Genomic DNA, 12,130 nt, shown 5'->3' on the forward strand with positions numbered 1-12,130 from the left:
GGCCCCCCCGGCTACAAATACCAGCCCACAGCCGCCCCAGAAACGGCGCATCGGTGAGATGCGCCAATTCTGGCACTTAGCCCCTCTCTTCCCACTCCCAAGTTCCGGTGGGATATGAAGTAATAAGGGGTTAATGTCACCTTGCTATTGTAAGGTGACATTAAGCCAGGTTAATAATGGAAAGGCATCAATAAGACGCCTATCCATTATTAATCCTAGAGTAGTGAAAGAGTTAAAAAAAATAAGACACAGACAGAAAAAAGTATTTTATTATTCTTATTTTAACCATACTTACCATACTTGAGCGCCTGCAAAAAACGTAAAATAATAAACCGTATACTCTCTGTCTGACGCAGTCCAATTAATAATGACTATCTCCCCTATAGAACAGTGACATCGGGTGATGTCATTGCTCTATAGGACCTCCAGTGACACACTGACAGGAGACAATGGCTCCTGCAGTGCATCACTGAGAGGTTACTTAGTTCCGGTCTCACTTTATGGCATTGCTGCATGGGAACTTTCTCACACAGCAGTGCCACAATTGAGACTAGGGACTATTTTTTACAGTGGCGGAGGAATACAGTGATGCTGCTGCTCTCCATGGGAGATCATCGTGGGACACTCATTTTTATTGGATTTCTGTGCATCAGGGATTATAGTGTTTGTTTATTATTTTAATATTTTTTACAGGTGACACTGGCTTCGGGGATCAAGGTGACAAGTGATGGTGAGTATGTACTCTATGTTATATGTACTGTATGTTATATGTATGTATTGTATGTAATGTATGAATGTGGAGTGGCGGACGCCAAGTTGGAGCGGCCCCCAAGACGCAGGATGGCAGGGTACTTGGTACCGGGTCTCTCGGTTCTGGGGATGTCACGGTGTCCTGACCTGGTCCGTGGCCCTGCTAAGGGGCACCCAATTAAAGATGTAGGTGACGGTGTAGGTCGCAGTAAATAACGAGGACACAGGGTTGCAGTCTCTTTACCTCTTTACTGAAGGCTTCGGCATCCGCAATCCAGAGCACTGTTAACAGGGCTGGCTGAGACCGGCCCGTCCGAAGGCACATCCAGAGTTCCCTTTGCAGGTGGAAATCAGTAGCCTACCTACTAGCGCCTGGGTGTTGTAGTGCTTCCCTGCTGAGCACCACGGATTAGTCCTCACAACTGTTGTGTATGTTTCTGTTCTTTCTCTCTCTGTCCCCCAGATGATATGGATAGGACGCACCCGTGTGACGGGGTAGGCCTGGAGTTATTTTATAGGGACCCTAGAGACGCCCCTCTCCCACAATTGCCTCCGTTGTCTTCATTAGGTGTAAAAGGTGAGACAGCCAACCTAAAGTTAACTGTCCTGCCATTGGTTCAAAGTAATGCGTAGAGTCTGTTACTTTCTCGGCATTACAGCCACCGGCTACGTGCCTCAGTAGGATGTTGCCGATCTCAGGGCACGACTCCTACTGGTTCTATCGCCTTTGTGCTGTGATCTCGTTTCTCACTTCTCCACAATATCCTTCGCTTTGTGTCCTTTCTTAAGATGCCGCCGCAATGAGGTGCAGGCATGACTCCGTAACAATCTGTCCTTTCGCTAGGCCTCTGTCAGGATCCCACCCATGACAGGGACCCCCCTGAATCTTCCCAAGTAACGCTCTCCTCTCACTAGATGTTACCTGGGCAAAACCCAGTCAGCTTCTTCCTAACTTCCTATCCAGCCCCCAGTTTTACCAGAGTGTGAGGAGTGGCCTAATACATAGCACCTTTTTCTCCCCCTGGTGGCCGGAGTGTGAAGTGTAATGTGTGACTGTGATACCTGGTCCGGTGAACTCCTTTAGTGCAATCAGACGTAACATCGCTCCCCTTAGTGGCAGAGTGACATTACTGCAACGACCAGGACTCTGGGGTGCTGCACATGTATTGTATGTAGTATGTATGTAGTATGCTGTATGTAGTATGTTGTATGTATCTATGTAGTCTGTATGTAGTATGTTGTATGTATGTATGTAGTATGTATGTAGTATGTATGTAGTATGTATGTTGTATGTATGTAATATGTTGTATGTTGTATGTTTGTAGTATGTATGTTGTATGTGTGTAGTATGTGGTATGTATGTAGTATGTATGTAGTATGTTGTATGTAGTATGTATGTAGTATGTTGTATGTATGTAGTATGTTGTATGTATGTTGTATGTGTGCATGTTGTATGTAGTATGTATGTTTGTGGGTTTTTTCTACATTCAACACATTATCCGGATGATGGGACTACTACTGTCCCAACATAGGCTAATGTGTCAATCACTGTCATTGTAGCAGGCATATCCCGATGGGACTTGTAGTCCCATCAGATGATGCCTGCACACACACACACAAAGACCCCCGACAGGCCCGCACAGACCCCCAGCAGCCCACTCAGACCCCCGGCAGCCCGCACAGACCCCCAGCAGCCCGCACAGACCCCCAACAGGCCTGCACAGACCCCTGTCAGCCCGCACAGACCCCCTGGCAGCCCGCACAGACCCCTGGCAGCCCGCACAGACCCCGGACAGGCCCACACAGACCCCCGACGGTCCAGCACAGACCCCGCCCGCACACACAGACAGACACGCACAGTCTCCGCCCACATACCACCCACACTCCACTCACACTCTTTCCCCCTCCCGATCTGCAGCGTTTCACCACAGCTAAACCGCAGATCTTTTTTATATCTGGGGTTTTGCTGCGGAAGTGCCCGACTCAATACAAGTCAATGGGTGCAGAAACGCTGCAGATCCGCACAAAGAATTGACATGCTGCTGAAAAAACAACGCTGCGTTTCCGCTCCGTAAAAACCGCAACGTGTGCACATGGCCTTATGGTGCCTTGGATGATGTCTTGAAATCACTTGTCACATTAGTTGTCTGTTAGTGTCAGTGATTATAAGTGAATGAGTTCTTGATTGTCCTTAGTTTTTTATCTTATTAAATACTTTTATAACTGCTCTTAGAATATCATCATTCCTCAAACTGTATATTAAAGGGTTAAACAATGGAACCAGAGTAACAAAGATAACTGACAAGATGGCGTCTTGTGCTTGGGAATATTGCATGTACAAGGACAAAGCCGAACCATAATACAGAACGACAATTGTTATATGGGATGTACAGTTGGAGAAAGTCTTCCATCTTCCAGTTGGTGATTGAATTTTTAGGATGGTCCTAATGATGCAGGCATAGGAAGTCAAAATCAGAAGAAAAGGGACAGATCCGATGCACATCCCATCAACTAAAATAAATTTCTTTAAGAATGTGGTGTCACTTGATGATACTATAAGAAGGGCTTTAAGATCGCAGAAAAAGTTTTGAAGTTTGACAAAACCAAGGAAACTCAAGCTACAGACAAAACAAGTAAGAATTAAGGAATTAATGGCCGCCATAAACCATGCCGTGAATGATAATAACATAGAAACCTGTTTACTCATAATGAGAGAGTAATGTAAAGGGAAGCAAATCGCTACATAACGGTCAATGGCCATGGATGCCAACAGGAAACTCTCTGTATCAGCAAAACACAAAAACAGAAATAACTGGGCAATGCAAGCCGTGTAAGACACAAAATGGTCACCAGTATAAGATATGTGCAGAAGCTTGGGGAGGGTCGTGGAGACATACAAAATATCTAATACTGAGAGATTGGAAAGGAAGAAGTACATGGATGTATGAAGCTGAGGATCAAGGCATATCACTGAAAGAATAGTGAAATTACCAGCCAGAATGGTGAAAAAAAACAACAGAACTATCGTTAGAAGTATCAATCTCCCATTTTCTGACACAGAGAATGAAGTTATGTAGAATTTAGCATCTGATGTGTCATTTTTTAACTTTTCAAACATCTTTGGCCTGAAGAAGGCAAGAAGCCAATTTATAATTGCTAAAATATTATGTGAAACTTAGTAGAAAACAAGAAGTTAAAAACACTGCACTGGTATCAAAGTTGTACTTTCTTCTTTAATGTCATTTTCTTCCTAAATCCCTATCTGTTTAATACCATAATCTAAACTAATTTCTAATATACTTGAATTAAAAATTCCACACTGTTCCCTAACTACTCTATCTACCTGATTTTCTTTGTTTTTACTACTTCTGTTTTTGATGACGTTTTGTTTGAGAATCCAAGTGTGTCATCAGGGGGCAGAGGCTTTGGGCATTTCCCTGAAATATAGTGCTGTCAGTGACAGTCATTTCTGGGGTTGGGCTAGTCCCTGCGCGATTTGTACAATGACAGGGCGCTCTCTGTTACCGGATCAGATCAGTACTAATGAGATAGCAACAGAGTGCACTGTTAGCGTGTGTTCTAAGACTAGATCACAAACTAACAGTGCACTCTGGCGCCAACTGGTTAATGCCAATCTAAGCCAGCAACAGATATCGTGCTGTCAGGGCCAGTTTTAGACAAAGTGGGGCCCTGGGTAAAAGCTTAAAGTGAGGCCCCAAATGCTCACATATTGCACTGCATCACACAGAAATATTTTGGTTGCATTTACATGCACTGATTTCAGGCAGTATCAAAGTCGTTTTACACCGGCTGAGGAAGAATGATGGGCACAGAATGATCACTTGTAGATCAATCTATCCCCACAAAGTGTCTTGTTATCAGTAGAACTTATGCAGTTCACACCGGGCGATGTGCTGTTGAGAACAATGATTTTTGTACCGACATAAACAATCCAATCACTCGATAAATAGGCAGAAATTTGCTTGTTCAGTATAATTAACCCCATAGTCCCTTACATAGTATAATGCACCCCATAGTCCTCCATATAGTATAATGCGCCCTAAAGTCATCCATATAGTAGAAAAAACTTCATAGTCCTAAATATAGCATAATACACTCCCCATATTCCTCCATATAGTATAATACACTCCCCATAGTCCTCTATGTAGTATAATACACTTCCCATAGTCCTCCATCTAGTATAATACATGCCCCATAGTCCTCTATGTAGTACAATACGCTCCCCATAGTTCTCCATATTGTATAATACACTCCCCATAGTCCTCCATCTAGTATAATACTCTCCCCATAGTCCTCAATATTGTATAATGTATCCCATAGTCCTCCACATTGTACACTGCATCCTCCCATAGTCCTCCATGTGGTATAATGAACTCCCCATAGTCCTCCCTATACTATAATACACTCCAGTAGTCCTCAATATAGTGAAATGCATCTCATAGTCCTCCATTTAGTATAATGCACTCCCCATACTTCTTGATAGAGTATAATGCAGCCACTATATAATACATACAGTATAATAAACAGCCTAAAGTTCTTGATAGAGTATAATAATGCCCCCATAGAGTATATTGCAGCCCCCATATAGTATAATGCAGAGGTGTCAAACTGCATTCCTCGAGGGCCGCCAACAGGTCATGTTTTCAGGATTTCCTTGTATTGCACAGGTGATAATTTAATCACCTGCACAGAATGATTCCAGCACCTTGTGGAATGCTAAGGAAATCCTGAAAACATGACCTGTTGGCAGCCCTCGAGGAATGCAGTTTGACAACTCTGGTATAATGCATCCTTCATATAGTATAATAAAGTCCAATAGGGTATAATTAAGATCCATAAAGTATAAAGTATGCCTCACAGAGTATAATGCAGCTCCATAGAGTACAATGCAGACCCTATAGAGGATAATGCAGCTCTTTAGAGTGCATAGAATATAATGCAGCCCCATAGAGTATAATGCAGTCTCATATAGTATAATGCTGCCCTATAGAGTACATAGAGTTTAATGCAGCCCCATATAGTATAATGCAGCCCTGTAGAGTATAATGCAGTACCATAAAGTATAAAGCAGCCCCATATAGTATAATTCAGCCTTGGATACTATAATGCAGCCTCATATAGTATAATGCAACCCCCATAGAGTATAATGCAGCCCCATAGATTATAATGCAGACCTATAGAGTACATAGAGTATAATACAGCCTCACAGAGTATAATACAGCAACCATAGAGTATAATGCAGCCCTAGAGAATATAATGCAGCACCCATAGAGTAAAATACAGGCTCCATAGAGTATAATGCAGCCCCTATAGAGTACATAGAATATAATGTAGCCCCATTGTTTTATGCCCACCATGTACTCACTGATTTAACCCCTTAGTGACTGGTCCAAATTTTTTAAAATCTGACCAGTGTTACTTTATGTGGTAATAACTCTGGAAGGCTTCAACATATACCATTGATTTGGAGATTGTTTTTTTTCGCAGCACATTATGCTTTTTAATAATGGTAAATTTAGGTCAATATGATTTGATTTGATTTATAAAAAATATCAGAAATTTGACAAAAATGTAAAAAAAAATCAATTTTCAAACTTTGAATGATTATCACTTTAATCCAGATAGTCATACCATAGAAAAACATTTATAAATAACATTTCCCTCATGTCTTTAAATTGGCACTATTTGTAAAATGTTATTTTATTTTGTCAGCATTTTAGAAGGTTTAAAATTGTTAAAGCAATTTTTCCTTTTTCAAAGGAAACTTACAAAATTATTTTTATTTAGGGACCTATCCAGGTTTGAAGTGACCTTGGGGTCTTATATATTGGAAACCCCCCAAAAGTGATATCATTTTAAAAACAGCACCCGTCAACATATTGAAAACTGCTGTCGGGTAGTTTCTTTTCCCTTCAGGTGATTTTCAGGAATTAATGTAAAGTGATAGGATAGGAATGAAAAAGTGTATTTTTCCACCTAAATGTCGCTAAGTTCTGAACAGGTTACTATAGCCAGAAGACTCTAAGGGTATGTTCCCACGGTCAGTAAACGCTGCAGGTTGGATGCTGCATACATCCACAGCATCCAACCCGCAGCGGCCAGATGTTACAGTATAGTGGATGGGATTTCAAGAAATCCCATCTCCACTATGCATGCACGGACGCCACCAGCATCCCTGCAGAGATGGACATGCGGTGCATCTTTCCAGACTGCAGCATGTCTATTTATTTGGAAAAGATGTGGCTAGGGGCCGCAGGCAAATGCCTAGTTTGCCTACCCCTATCGCTAACCCTGCACACTCTCATTGTACACATCGCACAGCGGACTGTGTGAAGGGACTAGTCCAGCCCCTGAAACAAGTGTTACTGATAACATTTAATTTCAGTGAATGTGCAGAGGCTTAAGCAGTGAACACACCTTCTGCCCCCTAATGAAACTTTGAGTATTTCAGCTTGCACTGAGATTCTCAAAGGAAGCATTATCAAAAAAGGAGCATGGAAAAAAAAAATAGAATTGTATTTACATAGTGTAGTTAGGGAATGGTACAAATGTGCATGTGTCTGCATGAGGATGGTCTGAGTGCATGACATTCACAGATTGGGGTTGTGCTCACAGCCCAACACCGTGCAGGACGCTTGGCATTTTCCACTGAACACCAGGATTGGCAAATTCGCCACTGTCGCCCTGTGCTCTTCGCAGATGAAAGCAGGTTCACACTGAGCACATGTGACAGACGTGACAGAGTGTGGAGACGCCGTGGAGAGCGATCTGCTGACTGCAACATCCTTCAGTATGACCGGTTTGGCAGTGGGTCAGTAATGGTGTGGGGTGCCATTTCTCTCTTTGGAGGGGGTCACAGCCTTCCATGTGCTCGCCAGAGGTAGCCTGACTGCCATTAGGTACTGAGATGAGATCCTCAGACCCCTTGTGAGACCATATGCTGGTGCGGTTGGCCCTGGGTTCCTCCTAATGCAGGATAATGCCAGACCCCATGTGGCTGGAGTATGTTAGTAATTCCTGCAAGATAAAGGCATTGATGATATGGACTGGCCCGCCCGTTCCCCAGACCTGAATCCGATTAAGCACATCTGGGACATCATGTCTCGCTCCATCCACCAACGTCACGTTGCACCTCAGACTGTAAAGGAGTTGGTGGATGCTTTAGTCCAGGTCTGGGAGGAGATCCCTCAGGAGGCCACACACACTACTGAGCATCTTTTCCTTGTCATGCGACATTTCCACTGAAGTTGGATCAGCCTGTGATTTGATTTTCCACTTTGATTTTGAGTATCATTCCAAATCCAGACCTCCATGGGATATTCACTTTGTTTACATTGATAATTGTTATGTTTTATTGTTCTGAACACATTACACTATGCAATGAATAACAATTTACAACTGGAATAGTTCATTCAGAGATATCTAGGATGTGGTATTTTAGTGTTCCCTTTATTTTATTGAGCAGTGTATTTTTTCTAGATCAGTATCTGGGGACACCTTATACATGTAGTTCCTTTTGGTGTATAGAACAGCTACAGGCTTATGTTTTGGAGGAACAATCTTGAGAATACAGCTGACTGCACTGTGTAAGCTCTTCAGCTTGGTAATGTGCATGTAGTTCCTCTCTGGACTGTATTGTATGGGTTCTGTGATATGTTTGTGCTTTTGTCTGGTATAGTCCATGTCATCATTGTGTAGATAGTGGTTGCTATATGGCCCAAGTAAAGCAAATCATTCTCCCAGAACGTCTGAGTGCTGAGGATTCTGCTAAAAGCAGAAATTCTGCATCAGGTTATGGGCCATGACGCACACATCAAAAGAAGCAAAACATATCACTGGTTGGTGAACAGAATGACACAAGGAGTCATCCAGCGTTTCTCATCTTCTGAATTAGGCCACTATCAAGATTTGATCAGTATTTTACCTCAGTATTTGTAAGCCAAAACCAGGAGTGGGTGATAAATACAGAAGTGGTGATGTGTTTCTATTATACTTTTCCTCTGATTGTTCCTCTCCTGGTTTTGGCTACAAACACTGATGTAAAATACTGACCAAACACTAAACGTGTGAACGTGGCCTAAGAAAGCTAAAATTTGTCTTAACTGAAAACAGATTTTTCCTTTACTGAGATGGGAGATGACAGTTGGTAAAGTTCTATGGAGAACTGCATATGTCATTTCAGGGGAATTTACAGCATTATGTCCATGTCTGCCTCTAGCTCCTAAAAATTAAAATGACACTAAAGCTTCTTTCACACTAGCGTCGGGCTCGGTCCGTCGCAGTGCATCGGGCCGAGGTCACCGACGCTAGCGTTGTCTCCGCCGCACAACGGGTGCAGCGGATGCATTTTGCCAGCGCATCCGCTGCCCCATTGTGAGGTGCAGGGAAGTGTGGGGAGGTGGGGGCGGAGTTCCGGCCGCGCATGCGCTGTCGGAAAAAGTGGACCGTCAGGAGCAAAAAACGTTACATGTAACGTTTTTTGGTCCCGATGGTCCGCCACAACACGGCGCAACCATCGCACGACGGTGGCGACGTGTGTCAATGCGTCGCAAATGCGTCGCTAATGTTAGTCAATGCTGAAAAAACGCATCCTGCAAGCACTTTTGCAGGATGCGTTTTTCGGCAAAACGACGCATTTGCGACGTATTGCAGTTAACGCTAGTGTGAAAGTAGCCTTACTCTTTAAAGGGAATCGGTCACCTCATTTTGCCGCTATAAACTGTGGCCAATGCAATTAGGGCTTCTCTACAGCATTCTGTAATGCTGTAGATAAGCCCCCAATGTAACCTAAGAGGAGAAAAAGAGGTTAGATTATACTCACCCAGGGGCGGTCCTGGTCCGGTCCGGTCCAATGGGTGTCACAGGTCCAGGTCCGGTGCCTCCCATCTTCATACGATGTTGTCATCCTCCGTCCTTCTGTTGCGGCTCCTGCTCAGGCATACTTTGCGCGTACTGCACGAAGTACTGCAGTGCGCAGGCGCCGGGCCTCTCTGACCTGTCGCGGCGCCTGCACACTGTGGTATTTTTTCCTGCCCTCAACAGGGCAGATACGTACGCCTGTGCAGGAGCCACGACAGGAAGCAAGGAAGAGGATGTCATCGCATGAAGCAAAGAAGAGGTCGTCATCGCCTGAAGATGGGAGACGCTGGACCCGGACCGTGACGCCCAGTGGACCGGACCGCACCGGGACCGCCCCTGGGTGAGTATAATCTATCTTGTTTTTCTTATCTTTCAGGATACAGCGGGGGGCTTATCTACAGCATTACAGAATGCTGTAGATAAGCCCCTGGTGGCGGTGGCCGCAGTTTATAGCGGCAAAATGAAGTGACATATTCCCTTTAAGGACCATTCTGTTTTGTTTCTTTAATTGCTTCCTCTACTTCCAATCAGTAATGTGACCTCAGTGAGTGTACTAAAACACTTACCAGCTGCTGGTAACCACTGACTGACAAATACAGTATAACAAGGTCTTGCGGCTTCCTTAGTATAATATTACTATTCCCCTACAATACCTCTTTTGTGAAGAATTTGAAGGTGCAGATTAGCAAAATAATTGCATTCATATCATCTTACCACAGCTTTTCTATCATTCTAAAAAAAAGTTTAAAGGAAATGAGCAGCATCCATGATGTCATTAGTGTATGACCGCTGATATCCGAGAGCAGGAGCTTTTATTACCATTGTAATCCCAAAAGATTATTTACAATGAAATCCTTGAAGAGTTGTGTGATATTTTATCACCTAAGTGTTTAGAGCAAATTAGAATTGTATAATTTTCTAAATTTTTTTTTTTCATTTTTTCTAGATTATGAACGCTATGTGGCATTTTCAGAGCAACCAAGGTGCCAAAACAGCAGAAAAATCCTCAGATGACACCATTTTGTAAACTACTCCACTCAAATAATTCTTACAGGTGTATAGTAACTTTTATGGACCCACAGGTGCTTCATATAACTTTATAACATTGAGATATAAAATGTAATTAAGAGGTGGACAGGCATATCCAATAATAAAAAATCTACAAGCTTTATTCCAAATACATATCTTTAAAAATCCATAATTTCTCTGGTCACACAGCAGAATGGCACTCCAGAAAATAAAGACAAGTGTTTCCTAAAATTTGAGTACGATGGAAATTTTCTCTTCCGTTTTTTATGGAGAACATTAAGACGTAAAAATGAATAATAGTATTTTTTCCGCAAATAATTTTTGTTTTAGCCTAAAATTTTATTTTTCAGAAGAGTAACAGGAAAAAATGGATTTGTAAAGCAATTTCTCTTAAAGGGAAGGTGCCATCAAAAAAAATTTTTTTACAGCAATTGTAAAAATGTAAATAATTAATGTCTACATTTTCTTAAAAAATATTATCATTTGTTTATAATTTAGTAAAATATGAAAAATGATTTGAAAAGTTTTGGAATTTCCACTTTTAAACACTAGGGGGAGCAGCTGCTGAAATTTCAGAAAAACCTAGTGTACAAATAGCTCACATTACAGCACTGCAGTAATTTGTTATGATCCCAGTGGTAGAGGATCTCTGATATTCCGGCAAGATAACCAAAAAACATAAATACTGCTCTAGGGAGGTGGAAACTGGGCTAACCGCATACCTGATCCTAACACACAACTAGAAGCAGCCGGTGAACGTGCCTACGTTGGTTCTAGACGTCTCGAGCCAGCCGGAGAACTGACTACCCCTAGAGGGAAAATAAGACCTCACTTGCCTCCAGAGAAATTGAACCCCAAAGATATAGAAAGCCCCCAACAAATAATAATGGTGAGGCAAGAGGAAAACACAAACGTAGAGATGAACTAGATTCAGCAAAGTGAGGTCCACTAGTCTAGATAGGCAGAAAATAGATAGTGAACTTATGCGGTCAGCAGAAAACCCTGCAAAAACATCCACGCTGAATATTCAAGAACCCCCACACCGACTGACGGTGCGGAGGGAGAATATCAGCCCCCTAGAGCTTCCAGCGAGCCAGAAAATCACATATTAAGCAAGCTGGACAAAAACACTGAAAAATGCAAATGATCCAAAGTATTCAAAACGGACTTAGCTTTTCTTGCATGTGACAGACTGAAAGGAATCCGGAGGAGACCATATAGGACTGGATACAACGATGCCAGGCAAGAGACTGAGTCCAGAGGAGACCTAAATAGGGAACACCCGCTGCTTAATGACACAGCTGGAGCTCAGGCCTGCAACAAGACATGCCTAACACAGTACCGTTAGTGACCACCAGAGGGAGCCCAGAAACACAGTTCACAACAGTAATTATGGGCGGAGTCTGCTGACGTGTGTGATGTCTCCTCTCCTCCCCTTCTGGGTGTTTGCTAAGGGATAAGAGGATGATAT

General features: G+C 42.8%; 1 long non-coding RNA gene across 1 annotated transcript in view; it reads left to right on the forward strand.

Moving 5' to 3' along the window:
* Nucleotides 1–10,829, forward strand: part of LOC143773303 (uncharacterized) — a 233,686-nt gene extending 222,857 nt beyond the window's left edge. The window contains exon 3 of the long non-coding RNA XR_013215134.1: nucleotides 10,577–10,829. This is a non-coding gene — a long non-coding RNA (uncharacterized LOC143773303). The remainder of the gene's footprint in view (nucleotides 1–10,576) is intronic.
* The last annotated feature ends 1,301 nt before the right edge of the window (nucleotides 10,830–12,130 follow it).

This window comes from Ranitomeya variabilis, chromosome 5 (assembly GCF_051348905.1).
Source record: "Ranitomeya variabilis isolate aRanVar5 chromosome 5, aRanVar5.hap1, whole genome shotgun sequence".
Lineage (NCBI taxonomy): Eukaryota > Metazoa > Chordata > Amphibia > Anura > Dendrobatidae > Ranitomeya > Ranitomeya variabilis.